Source organism: Engystomops pustulosus, chromosome 7 (genome assembly GCF_040894005.1).
Source record: "Engystomops pustulosus chromosome 7, aEngPut4.maternal, whole genome shotgun sequence".
NCBI classification, from domain to species: domain Eukaryota; kingdom Metazoa; phylum Chordata; class Amphibia; order Anura; family Leptodactylidae; genus Engystomops; species Engystomops pustulosus.
Window position 1 is genome coordinate 147,928,370 of NC_092417.1, and position 22,145 is coordinate 147,950,514.

General features: G+C 43.9%; 1 protein-coding gene across 5 annotated transcripts in view; it reads right to left on the reverse strand.

The window, feature by feature from the left end:
• TSPAN4 (tetraspanin 4) overlaps window positions 1-22,145 on the reverse strand; it is a 430,281-nt gene that overhangs the window by 299,272 nt on the left and 108,864 nt on the right. The gene's annotated exons all lie outside the window — the stretch shown is intronic.

The following is a 22,145-nucleotide window of genomic DNA, read 5'->3' on the forward strand; positions in this document are numbered from 1 at the left end:
AAATTTTAAAAAAATATTTCAAAAGATTACAAAATAAACAAAAACCGAAAGGGTTGAACTCACCCTCCCCTTGACCTAAAAATCAACAGTAAAAATCAGAAACATCTTGGGTATCACCGCACCCAACTATCAAAATATAACAACGGTTATAACAGACGAGGAGCCCCGTAATGGAAAAAAGTTCCTAAAATGTCCAAAACACCACTTTTTGGTCATTTTGCAAGTCATAAAAATTCACATAAAAAGTGTTCAAAAAGGTTGTACAGTCCCACAAACGGCATCAATGTAAACTTCATCATGTCCTGCAAAAAAATGACATGTTGCACAGCGCCACACATCAAAGTTTGAAAAGTTAAGTGTCAGAAATGTATTAAGTGTCAAGAAATTTTATTTTGTACAAAAGGTACAAAAATAAACCAAGATAAACTTGGTATCCCCATAATCATAAGGACCCAAAGAATAAAAGGGAGCAACGTACGGTGAAAGCCATAAAAAAAGAGCCTACAAGAAAATGGCATAAAAACAATTTTTGTCAAGTTCACAGTTTGGGAATTCTTTTTCCCCACTTCTCAGTATGTATGATGGAAACTGAAATACAGCCACTAGGAAGCACAATTTGTTACACAGAAAACAACCCTTTATAAGGCTCCATACACAAAAAAACAAAAGAAATTTAAAAATGGAATTGCAAAAAACGAAAAAGGTCATTGTCTGGAAGGGGTTAAAGGGAACCTGTCATCAGGGACCTCCTTTTCACTAAAGACAGGTTGTAAAAGCCCATGACACCTGCAGTGCAAAAATGCCTCTCTGCCTTTTCTAAGCATTTGCACTACAATATAATTGTGTGACAAGCCACATGTTGTTTTTTGAAATGCATCCAAACCAAAGCCCAGACCCTGTGACTACCCCAGGATTTTGTCAGGATGCAAGAATAAGTTATAACACACAATTATATTGTAATGCAAATGTTTAGAAAAGGCATATTTGCAGTGCAGGTGTAATGGGCTTCTGTAGCCTGTCTTTAGCGAAAATGAGGTCCCTGGTGACAGGTTCCCTTTAAAGACAGGCCATTTTCGATTTTTGCTTTTCCATTTTCAATCCCTGGCTATAAAAATCCATAACATTTTTATTTTTCTGTACACAGATCTGTATGAGGGCTTGTTTTTCGCATTACAAATTGTATTTCCTGGTGGTGGTATTTTCGATTCCATGGTATCTACTAGGAATCTGGAGAAAAAATTACAAATGCAATTAAAAAACACATCTGTGCCATTTTCTCGTGGAGACTGGTGCACATACTTAGGACCATGCGCCAGTTTTCTGTCGGACTTTGAACGTTCTTTCAGTGCAAACTGCTTGCACAGGTATTGAAGAAGTGTCTGCGCCACATCTGTGTCGCATGCAACCCTTTTGTGTCACGGCTGCACTATTCTTCATGTGACACTATATTGACGCCAATAACTTTTTTATACTTTAGTGTATGAGGCTGCGTAAGGTGTTATTTTTTGGGGGACTGTACGACCATTTGATCCCTTTTTATAAAAAGATTAATATGTTGGTGAATTGATAAAAAAATGGCCTTTTAAACATTTGGGTGCAATTTTCACCAGCAGGAATCACTTTTTTATATTTTGATAGAAATATTTTTGGGAATGCGGCTGTTATACAACACAGACTGGAAGAAAACAACCACATTTACTATGACTGCCTCAGCTGGTGATTTTATACCATCCAAATTAGGTCAAGGATCAAAATATAATAACAGGGGGGGCGTGGCTAGCAGCCAAGATGGCCAGACGTGTTTAGCGGAGCTCCGTGGAGACCCTAAGAATCCGCAGGTTAAATCCTGAATTCCCCAGGCTAACACCGGCAGTAAACAGTGAACCCACTTACCACAGTCACGGGAGACGCCGGGAGCAACTCCAACGCCGTGGGAGCCCACAGGGAGCGGAGACCGGACAGGCGCGGGCCAGTGTGCGGGCCGGAACACTCTGCCGCAGGAGACCGTGAGGAGCGGGGACCGGTTAGACGCGGGTCAGCGTGCGGGCCGGAACACTCCACAGGCGCCAAGAAAGTGACTGGAGCGGTGAGAGGCCCCGCGACACAGCTGCGACAGTCAGAGCCCGGGAGTCGGACACGGGAGCCACCGAGCAAATCGGCACGGGCTGCGCGCCTTCACACGTGGCCGGCGCCATCTTGCAAAGAAGAGCCCTGATCCTGCTCCTCGCTGACCGGAGGAGGCAGCGAGAACAAAGGCACACCAGCATCTGCCCACACACATTGAGCGCCGTCGCTCCGATACACGGAGGACTAAGGCAGCTGAGGTAATCGGCACACGGCTGCTGAGAGGGAGGTCCGGAGACGCGCCAAAACAGCAGCGCCATTTTGGGGACAGTCAACAGCGCAGAGAGGACTGACTGCAGAAGATAGCAGCACCCTAAGAGCATAAGATCCACACAGGAGCAAGCACTCAGCAGAGGCTTCAGAGATACCCACAACTGACTGTAAGTTACACTAGCATTAAACCCTGCATTACTATCTGCACAGTGGACTATTACTGACAAGAGTACATATTGAGCAATAGCCTGCCAAAGAATTACTGCCTTGGCTACATTGCGTGAATCCTTCTGATATACCAAAACTGTTGACTATCTGCAGGCAACATGAGCCCCCCTAAAGCGAGTGCCATTGACAAGCTCAGGGAATTTGCAAGGGGAGACTCGGCAGAACCTGCACGTACTCCACAACCACAGCGCACGGTGCACACCAGAGCTAAACCTAATGCGACTGCCTCAACATCGCAAATAGAAGCAGAGGAGGATGCAGAAGAACCTACTCTGAAACAAGTAACCCTACAAGTGCTAGCGGCAATAGACTCCTGCAAAAGTTCTCTCACAGGCAAGCTTGATGAAGTGAGAGTTGATGTGGGCCTGCTTCGCCACGATTTGCAAAACCTCAGAGACCGTGTCAAAACCACTGAGGAAAGAATATCGCAGGTGGAGGACCACACAGCCAATGTCCCGAGATCCCTCTCCTCTCTCAAGTCAGAGTCTGATTCACTTAAACAGAAGGCGGACGACTTGGAAAATCGGCTCCGCAGAAACAATATCAGAATAATTGGCATGCCAGAGAAAACAGAGGGCAGAAGTCCAGAAGAGTTTCTTGAAAAATGGCTGCAGGAACTGTTCCCCGCTGCAAAATTCTCACCGGCCTTTGTGGTGGAAAGAGCGCACAGGGTGCCGGCTAGAGCGCCCCCACCAGGAGCGGCTCCGCGTCCACTTCTTGCAAGAATGCTAAACTGCAAAGACCGGGACATGATCCTCCAACAAGCACGCAAACACCCGAACATCTGTGTAGATAATGCGAAGATCTCCATTTTCCCAGACTTTTCCCTGGAACTCCAGAAACGACGAGCAACCTTCACAGATGTGAAACGCAGGCTTCGAGAAAAAAATGTTCCTTACTCTATGGCCTATCCAGCTCGTCTGAGAGTCATAGACGGCGACAAAGCTATCTTCTTCACCTCTCCAGCGGAGGCCAGTGAGTGGCTGGACCTCCGCAGAAACGCGTCGCCGAGACAACGCTGAGCAGAGACAAGCAATCCTCAACCCAACATCTAGGAGGAGCACGTGAGCACGGGGACAGTGTTTAAGAAAGGGAAGCATAATCATTATAGCATTTATGTAAATTTGGATGTTATTCGTCCATAACGGGTTACTAACTACTGTAATTATAACTGTGTTCATATATGTTGACAGTTCAGAACCTTTAGCGAGAGTTTATACTCGATAAGATATACAATGATCTGCAATAGCCTGGGGACAAATGTCTAAGTGTCTGGGTCCTAAGGAAAACCGCATATACTCTTTGCCTATGATCCACCAGGAATGGCAAGAGTATCCCAGTTTCCTAGCCAAATCTGTCGGGAACGCCTCACGACCTTCACGACCATGGTTAGGCCGGAAGGACAGAGGGGCGACCCGAATAGTTGTTTGTAATGTAAGTTACATTAAGTTTATGTTTAAAGTTTGTCATGTATACCAACCTGAAAACCAGTTGAAGGATGCTGAGGAAGAGAGATTATTATTTACACAGTCTAGGTTGGGGGCACTAGCTGACAAGCCTAGGACCCACCCTCATAACACCCACCCGCATTATGTCTGAAATACGCCTTTTTTCATGGAATGTGAGAGGATTGGGCACTCCTAGGAAGAGGATTATGGTGTTTTCACAGATTACTAGACAAAATCCGCACATAATATGCCTTCAGGAAACGCACTTGATCCCATCCAAATCGCACACTCTACACAAACCTTGGGTGCAGTGGGGACTGCATTCATACCATGGTTCAGCCTCTAGAGGGGTTTCAATCTTAATACATAGATCCCTACGATGGGAGGATAAAGCCCAATTGGTGGACACTGAGGGCAGATTTGCTTTTGTTCATGCCCACATTGATGGAGTGGCATATAACATCTTAGGGATATATAACCCTCCACCCGCTTCTCTGACGGTACTGCGCCAAGCCGCAGTATTCGCCACAACATACCCGCATGCCCTGAACTTATGTATGGGAGACTTTAATGCCCTGTTACACCCAAACCTAGATAGATTCCAGAACACTCAGGCCGCATTGTCGGACCCCAGGCCCACGCCACTGTCTGCTCTGTTAGCCGAATTAGGCTGGACGGACCTATGGAGGTACCGGAACCCCCAGGCAAAAGTATTCTCCTGCTACAGCGCAACCCATAAATCACTCTCACGCATCGACTATATAGTGGGCTCCACTACGTTGATCCCACACATACAAAATATACAGTATCTCCCCAGGGGAACTTCGGACCACTCACCAATAACTTGTACACTGGGCACAAGAACGACATCCATTATGTACAGACAAGCTATACATCCCTTCTGGTTAGGGTTAATAAGTTCCCAAGATAGAACTCCTGAACAATTGGCCGCTTTTTTTCAAGCCCACGCAATAGAACAGGACCGCAGAATCCAATGGGACGCCATGAAAGCGTATATACGCACATGCATTCAGTCAACCATTTCTCACGTTAAAAAAGAGTCGAGGCGCCAAGAAACTGAACTAGCAGAGCTATGCCGCAACTTAGAGCAGCGATATATAGAGAACCCATCCGACACTAACAGGGAAGCCTGGCTACAGACAGGTAGATTATATCTCCACACAATAAAAGAGAAGGCAGACAATAAAATGTTTTTTTACAAACAGACCGCCTTTGAACTGGGCAACCAATCAGCCAAACTACTTGCCCATATAGCTAGACAACACTCAATGTCACCCCCTATCCTACGCATTCACTCATCAAACGGGACAGTGTTACAGACACACTCAGAGATCCTAGCCAGGTTCACAGAATTTTATGAACATTTATATAGCTCATCCCTGGCACGGACTGATGAGGACATAGAGCAGTACCTGGACAGGATAACGCTACCGACTTTGACTCTCGAACACGCTGACCTTTTAGAAAGACCAATAACACTAGAGGAGGTGGAAGACGCAATAGACCAATTAAGTAACAACAAATCACCGGGCCCAGATGGACTTCCCAAAGAAATATACAACAAATACAAAGACCTGCTCCTTCCCAAATTACTGGAAATGTATGAAACTACCTTTACAGAGGGAGAACTCCCGAGATCGCTGACTGAAGCCACAATTATCCTGATCCTAAAACCTGGTAAGGATCCGCTGGACTGCGGATCCTACAGGCCAATAGCGTTACTAAACACCGACTATAAGGTTCTTACCAGGATACTAGCTTCCCGACTCAACCAGGTTATCCTAACTTTAATCCACCCTGACCAATGTGGATTCATGCCGGGGAAGTCTACCTCGGACAATATCAGGAGAGTCCAGGTTATAGCCCAAATCGGACAGACAAGGGGAAGGGACTGGGCACTGGCGTCCCTAGACACAGCAAAGGCATTCGACTCGGTGGAATGGCCCTTTCTCAGCCGTTGTCTAGTGAAATTCGGTTTCGGGCCCCGATTCTGTAAATGGATAGGTATACTGTATTCAAACCCCAACAGCAGACTACTGGTCAACGGAGAATTATCCCCAACTTTCACTCTCCACCGAGGAACACGTCAGGGGTGCCCACTGTCCCCACTATTGTTTGCCCTTACCATTGAGGTGTTGGCTGCCCAACTCCGACAGGACCCCATATATACAGGAATCGTGTTGGGACAGAGGGAGGATAGAGTGGGCCTGTACGCCGATGACATGATCCTGTTCGTATCCAACTTCACCACATCCCTACCACACGCCATAACACTCATCAATAACTTTGGCACTTATTCAGGATTACAGGTGAATTGGACAAAATCGGTATTCATGCCACTGGGCACTCAGAACTGGGAGGGCCCAGCAATAGTGGAGGGACTGGCAGTAGTGACAGAATTTAAATACTTAGGTATAATGATTACCAAAACATATCAAGACACGCGTAATCACATCACAGGTCCACTACTCTCCTATATAAGGGAGAAATACAGGGTTTGGAAAACACTTCCACTCTCAGTAGCGGGAAGAATTAATTTGGTCAAACTTATAATTCTCCCAAAGTGCCTATATATTATACAACATGCGTCAGTTCCACTACCCAAAAAGTTCTTTAAAGAATTGCACTCACTGACAGGGGTTTTTATATGGGCCACCTCTAGAGCCAAACTTAGTCTCCAAACGCTACAGCGACCAAAAGATGAAGCTGGGATGGCACTCCCCGATTTCTACAATTACTACCTAGCGGGGCAGCTTAGATACTTAAACAGCTGGATGGGAGGGCAGACCCTACCTAACCCAGAACACCACCTGCAACACCACTTGAATCTCAAATCCCTATGGCCGGTTCTTGAACCACCCCGAGACTTAAACATGTCTTTACTACTCCTGCATAAGATAGCTAGACAGGTCTGGGAGGCAGCCAAGCAAATAGCAGGCTTTTCAGATATAATTGCCGAGACTCCACTATGGCATAACCCTACACTCTCCCAACTACACACTCTGGAGGGACAGATACACTGGGAACAGAAAGGCATAGCAACATTAGGAGATATCTACACAACAAACATCCTCTGCTCCTATCAAGAATTACAAACTAAATACGAGCTAGACAGAAGCTTCTTCTACAAGTATCTGCAGCTCAGACACGCATTGGACGCTCAGTTCCCGACACCCCGCCCACCCATATCCTCCTACCCTTTAATTGGTATCTTCAGGACACAGGGGCCCAGGGGGCTGGTTTCAGCACTCTACACCCACCTAATCCGGGAAAAGACTCTTAAATCTCCAATCACCGCCATAAATAAATGGAAATCACGTATTCCCTCACTAGAGGATGAATCAATTTCAGATATTCTCTCATCACACCTCAAAGTCTCCCCTTCAATAAATAATAGACTCATCCAACTATACTTCACACATCAAGCATACCTGACGCCTGTGCGATTGAGACATATGGGTCGAGTACTTACCACGGCGTGCCCCAGGTGCGGAGACCTCAATGCAGACTTCTGGCACATGAGCTGGAGCTGTGCTCCAATCCAAAAATTTTGGAAGGAAGTAACAGATTTCCTATCAACCATCCTACCGGTACCACTAACACATTCCCCTGAGACATGCTTATTGGGCCTAATTCCTGATGTAGATTGGACTCATTACCAAATAATATTCTTACAAGAAACATTGTTTATGGCCCGGAAATGCATAGCACTAAGGTGGTACTCCCCCAATACCCCTACCCTAAGTATGTGGAAGCTACAGGTGAACCAAATCCTTCCGTATGAGAAAATAATTTACAAGCACAGACAAAAACCAGACAAGTTTAGTCACATCTGGGGGGACTGGTGCGACACGCCTAGAACCAATTACTCACCGCCTAGACTCAGGATGGCCATGAGAGATTTGTAAAGGGTAGCCAAGAGTTGGATCCCAACCGTATGGGAAGGGAGGGGGTGGAGGGGACTAGGGTACAGGCGCTGGGAACATATGTAAATTCAAACATACTCAAACTATTTGAAAGGAGCGGAATCAAGGTGCACCCAATCACAAACATAATACTTTCACTCGAATATAAAGAACACCCAGTTAACGCAGAACAAGATAACTCAACTGGACAATGGTATACTTGTTGTTTATTATGATTTTATTGTTATATTGAAACTCAGACAAAGCAATGTATGTAATATCATATAACATTGTAAGCATGATTTGATTGAAAGTCTGATGTTTTTGTTTACTTGATTATATTGCGTTTTACAATAAAGAAGTTTAAAAAAAAAAATATATAATAACAGTAGAGGAGGAACCCAATTATTTGTTTTAACCGGTCAGACAAATTTTGATCCAATGCAACATAATAATCCTGTCATTTTTAGTGAGCGTGATGGTGATTAGCAATCATAACGTTGCGTAGACTTCAAAAAAACTGAACAAAGTTCTTTATTGCAGCCCACAGCCTTCTTCTGGGAAAATAATTGCTTCTTCTGCAGAGACTAGTATACAAGCTGCTGTTCGGGACTGAGCATAACTGACAAGATTTCTGGTAAAAGCCCCGTCTAGTCCATTGTTAAATAATAATAATAATTCCTTTATTTATACAGCGCACACAGATTACGCAGCGCTGCACAGAGCTTGCCAAATCAGTCCCTGTCCCCAATGGGGCTCACAATCTAATCAACCTACAAGTATGTTTTGGAGTGTGGGAGGAAACCGGAGGACCCAGAGGAAACCCACGCAAACACGGAGAGAACATACAAACTCTTTGCAGATGTTCACCCTGAGACTTGAACCCCCAGTGCTGATCACTTACTTTTCTACAATTGATAGTACAAGTGACTGCTATAAACTTTGTAATATATCTGCAGAAGCCAAGACAGACTGAAGCTCACTGAGGGGTCAGATTACAGGAAAGCTCAATGGAGAGGGGACGAGGATCAGTAAGTCACAGGAGGATGGTCTCAACCCAGAATCCTTTATGGGAATGTAAGTTTACATATAGGGGGACATTTATCATAATAAGCAATATATATTACGCAGTATCTGGTAGGCAGCTGCACTGGCACACAATTCTGCGACAGGCCCTGCCTGGCATAGAATTACGCTACTACCTGTGACCATGCAGGGTATATAGCGAGTGTGCAGAAACTTCCCACGCTAGCCCACTCAGCCGATAGACACCCCCTTTCACACAAACAAGTTTCAGGTCCAGCTCTTGGGAAACTTTGAATCTTTCTTTATTAGTGCATATTTAAACATCCCGGTTGTAGTAAAATCCCAAACGCCAATGCGTTTCCAGCAGATAACCTGCTCTTATTCTTCTTTAGTCATGAAAAAGAGCAGGTTTTCTGCTTGAAACTCATTGACGTTTGGGATTTTACTGCAACCTGGATGTTTTAATATGCGACAATAAAGGAAGATTCAAAGTTTCCAATGAGCTGGACCTGGAACTTGTTTGTGTGCTGTTTAGCCCTTGCAGCGGGTTCCATGCTTGAGTGTAAGCAATCAAACAGCAGGATGGTGAGCTGGATCGTATCATCATTTAGCCCCTTTCACACCGCTCCATGCCCACCTCATGTGTAGATGACATAAGGGGGGAATAATCTCAATTCCCGGTGGCTTTAAACTGACTTACAAGACCTGTGGAGTCTAGTGATGGGCTCTTTCTGCATCATTTGGAGGCCTAAGCCTCTTGATGTATCCGGCACGACAAGGGGTTCGCGGGCGCAATTCTGCACTGGCGTATGATAAATCTCCCCCATAGAGTACTATTACTGCTTAAAATGGGGAGGGGGCTGGAAGAGAAACTTATTATCGTATTGTTTGTAAATATTGAAATGTTATAAGAAATAAGAAATTGATGGAGCGAGCGGCTCCAGCCAGGAGACATGTGATAGTAGATGGCTTCAAGAACAACACAACACTGTAAAACAGCAGAGATTCACACAATGCCCAGAAACTGTGTCAAGAGTGTGTGTACACAGCGGTCTACGGATATCTACAAAGTTTGTTGCAGGTAGGCTTTGAGCCCAACACCAAGCTGCAGCTTGCCTATAGATTTGGTTTATGTATACATAACACTCATCATGTAGAAGGAATGACTTTTCTCTTGCTCTCATATCACACCTGTCTTACAGCATATTGGGGGCAGCTGATTCTGGTAACAAAATAGAAGCTACGGATTATTGTTGTTGTAATGTTGTGCTTATGTATAGACATACAAAGCAAATAAATGAATTATTGGCTTAGGAGGAAGGCGTTGCTTGTTCATGTTAAAGTCCACTAGAGCAAAGCAAGCTCCCGGATTGTTATAATGCAAATACTGATAGTTTTCATGCCAATAAATAATGTTAATTATAGCTTTTAGCATTGAAACATCAATGACCATCATCAGACAAAAAGATCCTTCAGTCATGTTTATGCCCAAAAAGCAGGATATGGTACTTGATATTTCCATCGCTCCCGAAATTAACATTTTTTATGAGAGGCTTTTCTCTTGTACAGTACAGCTTTGTACAGCTCTAGTACAGCTTTGACCTTGATAAAATGACCTGGCGAGAGATCTGTTGCTTAACAAGTGCATTTAACAAATTGTAGTAAATAAACTAACATCCGCTAATAATTCCAGAGCACGAGTGGCATCAGGAGGTGCTCCAGGGCCACAAGCAGCGGCTGCGGCTGTACTCATTTATTCCATAAAGCTAATAACCTAATTGGACTCTGAATGAGGATTTCGTATGACAGAACTTCACCCAACTTCTATTAGATGTTGACAAAGCGGATTAACTCTTTAAACATCAAGATAAATAAGTATAACTCTTTTAGTGTTCTTTAGCCTTAAAGGAATTGTTCAAGTTAGTTTTTTTTTAATATGCACCAAACGCTGGCCACTAACATATTAAAGAATACTTCCATTATTATTAATTACCCCATTATTATTATTACCTCTCTCTTATCTCTCATGTGCTGCAGCAAGCATGTGATCCCAGGGCTTCTTGTACCCTGATTGGTTGTAGTGTTCACATATTGGCTTTTATATCCTGTAGACAGCCATGTAAAAATCCCCTACTTGGCCATTTTTCTGGAGGCATTGGTGGCTTATAGCTAAAATCTATGCCAGGCCAGACCTGGTCTGTATAGGTTTGACCGGGCGGGCTTCACTTTCAGATCTACAGGGTGGGCCATTTATATGGATACACCTAAATAAAATTGGAATGGTTGGTGATATGAACTTCCTATTGAAAAAATAACATAACCCAAAAGATAAAAATCTAAGGGGGTCATATTGGGAGATCTTGGTGGCCATTTAGATGGCACAGGACCACCAACTTTCCAGGACATTGTTCATGTAGGAATGCTCGAACCTTTGGGGTCATCTGAAGACAATATTCTATGCTGTGAAGAAATGAAATGTGCAGCATCTGAGAAAACAGACACTGGAAGCCTGTGCTAGCATTTCTTCTGCGGTGTTGCTATCAATGTGTCAAGAGTGGGAGAAAAGGGTTTTATTGACAATCCAACAGAACTTTGAACACATTTTAAAAGTGGCCATAAACTGGCAAATAACTCATGAAAGAATAAAGTTATGGTACTTTAAATGAAGCACACCATTGTTTTTCTTGTGACATTCTCAATTAGTTTGATGTGTTACATGACCCTCTTCTCATTGGAAAAAAAAGTTGGATCCAAAACTGGAAATTTCAAAATGGCCGCCATGGTCAACATCCATCTTGAAAAGTTACCCCCCTCCCATATACTAATGTGCCACGAACAGGAAGTTGATATCACCAACCATTCCCATTTAATCAGTATAAATGGCTCACCTTGTATTATGAGGCCAGAACCTCTTAGTAGATCCAATAGCAGTATGTTGGGGTGGGGATATCGTTAAGCGGATTTTGTGCACAGACTGATGAATACAAGTTCAACATGTTACAGAATTGCATAAATGAAAAGAGTAGATGATAATAGTAAACTTTGTAATATAGTTTATTAAAGAAGTTCCTGTGTCCTCCTACCATCAATATCCATCATGACAAATCAGGGACACTTACTCATATATCCAGGCACTGTTATTAGGCTAATCTTCTATATGCTATCCATGGCCTCTTCTTCTAAAATCAACTTTTAAAATTATGCCAACACTATCAACCTCTGACTGCTATAATCTCATTGCAGTGGATGAAGTTTCAGAACACAGTTTGGGCCTCTTGCACACTGTAACAGTCTGTGAATCTGCAGCGTGGATGGTAACATCTGGCTCATTAGAATAATTTTAAAAGTTGATTTTAGAAGGAAGGAAGCCATGGATAACAAATATAAGAAGATTACCACAGTAACCCTGCTTGGATCTACGGTAAGTGTATGCTAGATTTTGATGGTAGATTTTCTTAAACTCTTTACAGTGTGTAATCTCATTCCTTCAGAGAGCCGAACTATGAAGGGAAATATGCTCTAAATATGGAAAGAGTTAATTATTGCCCATCTTTCTGAAGTGGTTACAAATCCGGAGGTTTTCAGATACACTGCTCACTACAGGAGAAAGAAGCAGAAAACATGTACAGAAAAGCTGCTTTGCAATAATTTTAATTACGTAAAGTTTACTTTTATCAGCAGGTCCTTTAATTTCTGATTTCCTGATGAAAATTTTCCTGCCACAAAATCCATCACGGGAACATACCCTCAATGTTCCAAGTCAATTAGTTGCTAAGCCTTGGGTTGCATAGAAGCATGTAGACACACAAATACGTGTGTAACTGCAGCTGCATCCCCCCCCCCCCCTCCATGTTTTCTGTAATACTACTTTAAATAAAACTTTCCACTTTTGGTTTATTAGAACAAGACAGGGGATGCTTTGTAGTATTTACAGATCTAACAATCAGAAAAAAGAGGCGTAGAAGACTAAGATTATGCGGTTTACATATTTTATAACGTTTTATGCATCCCCATGTACTGAGGATTAACATTTAAGATAATAAACATAAAACAAACAAGAGCCGCAGTCTCCTTTACAATACGTGTTATAGGACTATTGTGTAAATAGTCTTAAGTGAGTTAGAACCTTGTGTAAAGTTTCCTGAACGCCATAAATGTCACGCATTAGATGTATATTCGGCGCCTGTCACTTTTATAGGTTTAATATTTATAAGCATAGAATAAAAATGAATCATGAGTCAGAGATTCCAAAAATATGACGATTATCTGATGTGATTCATGTTAGATTTGTTTGCAGCTTTTCACTATGATATGTGGCCATTTCAATATTATGGGCTTAGCTGCAGATAAAGGCTTCCCTAAGCCTATTTTTTTAAATTGTTTAATATTGTAACCCCTTCACTGCAGCATGAAATCTAAAACCTACTCGGGGGCAATCCATCACAAAATGTTAAAGGGAATGATGAAGTAGTATATTTAAGGATTTGTAGCAGCCACAGATTCAACGAAGGCTGCATTCACACAACTGTTGGGGGCACGTATGTACTGCCACAATGTGCGCACGGAGAAATACGGAGCCGCACATGTACACGTGTACCACTCCATACACAGGGAAAATATAGGGCATGTCCTATCTTTCCCCATGTTACGGCACCATGCATCGCAATGGAGAGGGGAGGGGGTCACCTCTCCTCATCTCCGTTGCGGGGAATGTATTCCTGACAGGCATACATTCGTGTGAATGTAGCCTAAGAGTAACTTGCAAATACACATGTATTAAAGTGCCCTCACACTCAGCATAACGCTTAGTTTTCTTTTCTATATATAAGTATAGTTATATTCTTTATTTTTCTTTAGATGTACATGCTTCAAATACAAATTTTGAAAACTTGGGAAACAATATTATAGCTAGTGCACATAATTTTATTTGCCTCTGTTGTGAGAAGGATTTCCGACATTCCCTTACAACGCAGGTCTAGGATGTAACCCACTCTATCCATGTACAGTGGAATATGTCATCTTGTTCCACATTCAGTAGGAAGAGGAGTGGACAACGGCAGCAGCCAGTGATTGGCTGCTACCAATGTTCAAGATGTTTCCCCCGAGTAATGTAACGCTCAGGGTACGCTCAGTGGAGGCAGCGGATGGATGCAATGCTTTGCATCGGTCCACCATAGGCTCCAATCGCCTCGACTGAGTGTATACATTGTTTCCCACTGTATACAACGTATACTCTGCAGAGGGAAGCAGAAAGGATGCGTCTGTCTTAGAGTATAGGTCTACGGATAAACTCAGTGTATACGCCGGGGCTTAACCTTACGTAATCTTTTTCAGTCTTATCCAGTGAATCGAGGGGCACTAACCTCAGCTTCACTTTCCACATTGCGCATATTCCAGGGATCCAAAGTAGACTGAAATCTCCAGACTCTCCAGATAGGTGCTCAATTAGTTTCAAGACTTAACTCTCACATGTCTCTAGAGTGATTTATGGTATATTTCGGAGGCCATACTTCTCCTGTGCAGTCCCACTCATTATTTCATAAAAGTGCTAGGAACTGTAAATCAGTAATCATACAAAACTGATTTATAATGGAGGCATAAATTAAGGTGATATAGAGAGGGTGATATTGAAACTGGGCCCAGAAACCTTGGGAGCCCAAAAATATAAGAAAAATGTCTCTTCCCCATATAAGCAGACGTGCTATAAATAATGTATTATTGTTGGGGGGACCTGTTACCCATTTTGCATTGAGACCAAACATCTCCAAGTTACAATTCTGGGTTTGTGAATTTTTGTACCAGAAAACTGAAGTAGAGGGCACGTTAATTCCCCACAAAGTATCGAATACCAAATATGTGTTTCCATTAAAGAATAGGATCATTCACAAACTGAACTATATAGAAACAACCATGCTGTCAGAGAATTTCCTATACATTACCCATATGCCACTTTAGCTATATTATTCTGTAAACGTTTCCTTCACCTCAGGTAATTTTAGAATAAATTGAACAGCCTTCATTAAATATACATGACAGCAGCACCGCTAAGTCTTTTCTAACATTAGAATGTTCTTTTTAGACAGGACATCGGAGAGATTTTAATACCCCCTTTTTGTTGGCATATAAATCATGAATATTGTCCATTGGGAATGGCTTCTGAGGTAGATAACACATATTATCTAAACAAACAACTTAGTCTGAGTTCACATCCATGTTCCAAATGCCAGACAAAACAGCGCAACATGCTGGGTAGAAATGCGCGAATCAGTCAACATTCGATTGGCTAAAGCTTCATCAAACTTTTTGCCAATACGATTCGATAATGCTCCACTTGCTCAGTAATTTGCTATATAACCCCCTTTAGTGCTCTAAAATGCATTTTTTACATTACTTTTGTATGAATTTATTCATAGAAACTGGAACTCTAATGAAAACATTTGTAGAAAATTAATGAGGACTTAATGTTTTAATTCGTTTTGGTTTTTACGGTCTGTATAGTTTATTGTTTATTTGTATCCATACACATTTCCAAAACATTTAGAGCAACATCAGATTGTCTGAGACAATTCAGAAATTTGTGGATCGATTAGGTGCCACAAAATCGGCAGATTCATACCAAATCTACAACTCGATTTACTCATCTCTAATGCTGTGCTATTTAGTTTGGTGAAATGCTGGACACCATGGCAGATACTCAATTGCTTATCTGAGTGGGAATCACAAAATCACAGTATTTGGTGTGCTTTGAAGTCCATAGGACATGGGATGCAGCAGTGGGGGAACAGGCAGCCATAAGTAATGTTTTATTCTGTAAGGAGCACCTATGTTGAACCACTTTAAAATATCTAGTTTCCTCCAAAAGTGGTAGACCATGAATCTTTACATACAGCCAAGCTCATCAATTAGTGGCTCCTTAATATGCCCTATTTGTCATGGGTGTCATGCCTCGGTTTGCAGGCACACCCGTGCCCCTCTCCATGGCGGCGCTACCCTGTCCCTCGGCCCGTACTCACCTCTCTACGCTACCGCTCACGTCCTGGCTAGGCCATGCGCGTCTCTGCTCCCTAGGGCGCATTGCGTGTCGCCACTTGGAGATTTAAATGCCCAGTGCACCGCTGATTGGTGCTGGCCACTTCCGTGTTTTCTATTTAATCAGGCGGCTCTCATCACTCCCCGCTGGATCTTTGAGCTTATGGTGAGAAGAGAAAGCTTCTTTATGTTTCCTGTGCCTGTTCCCGTTCCTTCCTTGTCTTGATCTGAACTCTGACCTCTGCATCTCTGCCATATGACCTGACTGCCTGCCTGTTTCTGACCACGAGCCTGGACTGTGTTTCTGTACTGCAACCTTGGCTGCCACCGCGGGCTAGTCACACCAGTGGAAGGACCTGATGGAACCCTACCACAGCAAGTCCATCCAGCATTGCGGAGGGCTCTGGTGAAGACCAGGGGCCACTTAGACTCCGGTCCCAAGGGGTCCATTGACTCCGAACCCTGACACTATTCAAGTATACAAATGTCAGCAAGGGTAATCCTGACGCCCCTTTATTTCCATGATCTGTTCAGTAAGGTACCAACATATAGCATCTCTGACTCCGGTGGAAAGGTTCTATCCATACATAACAGGATTAGACCGTGTATATTTTTTTAAGGATTGTACCATATTTGATACATGAAAAGATAAGAAAGAAATTGATTTCCATCACTGAACGCTTCAACATGTGCCAACTTACAATTATAAGAGATCATTTTCAGGATTCTTAAAGTGCAGAGCTAAAAATGTCAGAAGGAACATCCTCTACCTAGAAACTTGGTTCTTGTAACGTATGTAGGCAGTAAATGTCAAACACAAAATTTACTGGTTAGGGGTGAAGGGGGGGGGGTGTCACAACTTTCATACAGGGCCTATGGCTTAATGTTGTAATCTGGACCTGGATCAGGCATTCAAAACAGAAAAGGAATGGCCTAAGAGGTGTCTCTATGTTGATAAAATTATATGTAAAACTTAAACTACCAATCCCCCCAGAAATGTGTTCAATGCAGTAATGGCAGCTGAGGACCAGACAGGATTGTATAACTCACAATTGCAGCCAACAGTAATTATATCACTTTATATCATGTGCCTTGCGTATGGGCCAGGGATTTTTTGTGGGAGTCTTAATTCAAGCTTTTATGATTCAATACTGTAAGAAGCCTGAAACATCTCCAAGTGCTTAAAACCCAAACTATCCCATTAGCATTTTGGATACTAAGATTTTCCTCTTTTACGCATTTTATACAAAAAAATGGGAGTGGTTCACAGCCTGTGACCTATAAAAGTGAGATAAAACAGAAAAGAAACACAAAAAGACTTTGAAGTAAATTGAAGTAAAAATTTTATCTCAATATCTCTAGTCAAATCTGAACATTAAAAAAGGAACTTTAAAGTCCATTCTTTTTACAGGATAATATATGTTTTCAAAGCTAATTTTTCTATGCATGAAAAAAAATCAGTATTACAGTAGTTTTAATTAAAAAGTTGTGAAAAATTTAGTAGTTTATAGAAGTTTAATTCACATTACCTGGCTTACTGCCAGCAGCATGTGGAGGGGGGGGGGGGCAGCTGCAGCCTATGCGTGTCTATGTCAGTCTCCTCTTCTCCACACTCAGCTCCCTCAAAGAATATATGAGACACAGGCACACACAGCACACAGGCTGCAGCTGCCCTCTTCCCCTGGGACTCACCACATGCTTCTGGCAGGGAGCTAGGTTATGTAAATTGAACTATTATAAACTACTGAAATGATTCAGATTGCTGACAAAGGCATTTTTAATATCAGCATAGCAAAGACCAGGGGTCAGGAACCTTTTTGGCTGAGAGAGCCATGAATGCCACATATTTTAAAATGTTATTCCGTAAGAGCCGTACCATATGCACATTCCCCCAATAGATAGGTAGTCCCAATGTCACGGGTGCCCCTGCGATCTTGGTCTCGGATCGCGGGCACAAACATGCCCCTCTCCATAGCGGAGCCCCTTTTCGAGCTCACTCAACTCACCACTTTCTGTCTCCCATCCCGGCTGGCCAGTGTGCGCCGGCACTCGTGGATTTAAAGGGCCAGTGCGCCGCTGATTGGCGCTGCCCACATTCCCCATCGGATCTTAGTACTTCATGCCTATGAGGAAGCTTTCCACAATGTTTCCTTCCAAAGTGTTGACCTCCTATTGTGACCCTGGACCTGTTCCTGATTCTGCTCCTTCACTGCCAGCCTCAGCTCTGTCCCCAACCACACATCATTGCCGAATGCCTTGACACTCTGCCTGTTCCTGACAACTAGACTGCCTAGTGATCCTGTACCTTGACCTTGGAAGCACCGTGGACAAGTCGCGCCTGTGGAATGACCTGGTTGTACCACACTGTAGACTGGCGGGATCTGGTGAAGACTCGGTGCCACTTAGATTTCAGTCCCAGGTGTCTGCTTACATCATTGTCTGCGGTAGTCCAGGGGGCTCCCTACTCCAAATCCTGACACCCACCACATGCCTCCTAGTAGATAGGTAGCTACAGCACATACTCCCAGTAAATAGGAAGCCACAGCACATGCCACCAAGTAAATAGGTAGCCACAGCACATGCTTCCCAGGAGATAGGTGGTCACAGCACATGCTTCCCGGTATACAGGTAGCCCCAGCACATACCCCCAGTAGATGGGGAGCCACAGCACATACTCCCAGTAGATAGGTAGCCACAGCACATGCCCCCAAGTAGATGGGTATCCATAACACATGTCCCCCAGTATATAGGTAGCCACAGCACATGCCCCCAAGTAGATGGGTAGCCACAGCACATGCCCCAATTATATAGGCAGCAACAGCACATACTCCCATTAGATAGGTAGACCCAGCACTTACTCCCAGTAGATAGGTAGCCCCAGCACATATTCCCAGTAGATAGGTAGCCACAGTACATACTTCCAGTAGATAGGTAGTCACAGCGCTCCCAGCAGCCAGCTCCACATCGCTCCCACGCTCTTCTCTTTGACCAAGGCTTAGGCGATGGCGCCTAGGCTGTACAAAGGACGTAGGCAGCGGTAACATCGCATCCTGTGTCCAGTGATCAGTCTAAGAGACACACAGCAGCCGTCACTATTTATTAAAGATCTGTCTGAGAGCCAGATGCAGCCAACAAAAGAGCCACATCTGGCTCCCGAGCCATATGTTCCCTACCCCTGGCATAGACCATTGGATGCTGTCACCATCTAAAAATGACATTCTTGGTTACAGGTTCTCTTTAAAGATTAGTGTTAAAAGAAATACAGCAAAACCATCTGTAGCAAATCCATCAGTAGCAAAAAGCTGCCTATAGAAATAATGGCTATATCAAACTATGCCAATGAATGAAGAATTTATGGCTTTTGTGAAAAAATACTTAGACGCAGATAGGAAAGAATCAGTAGGACAAAAAACACAAGAACCACGTCCTTCTTCCACAAGGGGAGGAAATGTATTGTAGCCCACTTAAACGGATTTTCCCACCAAACAAGTTAGGCCCTATCCACCAGATAGGGCCTAGCTTGCGGATCGGTGAGGGACTCTGTGATGAGACCCCCACAGATCACGGGAATGGGAGGGGTCCTAACTTGTTTGTTCTGAAATACACACATTGATGACAATGTGGTATAACACAGAACAGCTTAGTGGGAACCTAGACCACCAGGCTTCCTAGGACAAAAACATGAATGCGAGGAGGGATGCTCTGTAGATGCAGATAACTAATATTGTTAGTTAAGGATAATGTCTAAGAAAAGTAAACATTTCATCTGAGAAGTCAAATTTGGGCACTGGCTGTCCCACTGTAAAGTCTTCTATGGGCCATCATAGACAAGTACAGCCCTCATATGGGTAAATTTGGGATCCTAAACCATGGATCCATTAGGACTAGAGATGAGCGAGTATACTCGTCCGAGCTTGATGCTCGTTCGAGTATTAAGGTACTCGAAACGGCTCGTTGCTCGGACGAGTATTTCCCCTGCTCGAGATCGAGCATTTAATTAAAAAAACACAGTGAAGAACAATGAAGAATAGAATAAAAACAGTGAACACAGGGTCATTTAAGTAAAAACACAGTGAAAAACACAGTGAAGAATAGATTACAGATGTTCGGCACATCTGCTTACTTGTCGGAAGATACGCGCGAAACGGTGCAAACAAAATAGTATGTGAAGAACACATTGAAGAACACGGTGAGCAGGACAGAGACACCAGGGAGCAGCACAGAGACACCAGGGAGCAGCACAGAGACACCGGGGAGCAGCACAGGCAGCGGCAGGCACGGAGACATCGGGGCAGCCGCGGGCACGGAGACATCGGGGCAGCGGCGGGCACGGAGACAGCGGGGCAGCGGCAGGCACGGAGACAGCGGGGCAGCGGCAGGCACGGAGACAGCGGGGCAGCGGCAGGCACGGAGACAGCGGGGCAGCGACAGGCACGGAGACACCGGGGCAGCGACAGGCACGGAGACACCGGGGCAGCGGCAGGCACAGAGACACCGGGGCAGCGGCAGGCACGGAGACACCGGGGCAGCGGCAGGCACGGAGACAGCGGGCTGCGGCAGGCACGGAGACATCGTGGGCAGCGGCAGGCACGGAGACATCGTGGGCAGCGGCAGGCACGGAGACATCGTGGGCAGCGGCAGGCACGGAGACATCGTGGGCAGCGGCAGGCACGGACACACCAGGGCAGCGGCAGGCACGGAGACACCGGGGCAGCAGCAGGCACGGAGACATTGGGGCAGCGGCACAGAGACATCGGGAAGGGCAGAGAGATCGGGGAGACTTCAGTGGAAGAAGAGGAGCGGATCCCGGAACAGCGCATCTCCGAACATCTGCAATCTATTCTTCACTGTGTTTTTCACTGCGTTTTTCACTTAAATGATCCTGTGTTCACTATGTTCACTGTTTTTATTCTATTCTTCACTGTTCTTCACATCTGCTAACTTGTCGGGAGATAATATATGCGCGGAACAGTGAAGAATAGATTTTAGATGTTTGCATACATCTGATAACTTATCAGAAGACATTCTTTTTCAATTAAATAACACATTTTATTCCCTAACCATGGTCCCTTTGAAAAATGCTCGGGTCTCCCATTGACTTCAATGGGGCTCGTTATTCGAGACGAGCACTCGAGCATCAGGAAAAGTTCGTCTCGAATAACGAGCACCCGAGCATTTTAGTGCTCGCTCATCTCTAATTAGGACCTGCAGCTGGTTTAGGGTCCCAAATCGACTGGACAGGTTCTCTTTTATAGTAAAAAATTGCATAGAAAATGCCTGCAAAGCCAGGCAGTCAGGAGATTTCACAGCGGGATTGATTGGCATCCACATAGATTTTTGCCATTCTATTTTTAACGTAGTAACTTCCAAATGTAACCACTGAGTTCCTGGGGCATAAAAAATACATAGGATGTAATTTTCATATACGCCTTATCTCCAAACTCTAGAAGGCAATAGGTAAGTACTTCTGTCAATATAAAATTAACATCCCTATCAAGTAACTGTATATAAGGGAAAGGAAATTAGGCAAAATGCATATAGCATTTTATCGATAAAGCTCAGTGAATGAGCCGGAGATATGGCAAGCGTTTGTGCATAAAGTAGCCCAACGCTCTTCCCTTTATTAGATTCTTTTATAGAAAAGGTTCTGACACAATAGAAAATTCTTAAAACGGTGGTTTATGACCCGGGTGGCCACTTTGCGTTTTTTTCCTTTTATCTCTAGAGAAGAACTTTGGACTATTTTATACACATCTTAGTAGTCAATGTAGTACCATGGCCTGTCCCTCCATCTATTCGAGACTACGGGATCCCATTCTCATCACTGGTGCGGGTCCCAGCAGTCGGACCCCCACTCACCAGATTGTTCTGTGGATAGTAGATAACAATGGAACTTAAATCTGTGCCCATTTTGTGCCTTTAGAGCGGAGTGGAAAATTGAAGAGATTTTCCATTTGAGAGGCCCTTGGTTTTATTATACAATGAACATTCTGATCTCTCACCTTCCAAATGTTTTTGTTTTAAAAAATCCCTATTCTATTGGACTCCTACGTCCTTAGGCTGAATTTACAGGAACATATGTGTGGCGGTGTGCACATGGGGAAGGATAGGACATGTCCTATCTTTTTTCCGTGTCCGGAGTGGTACGGTG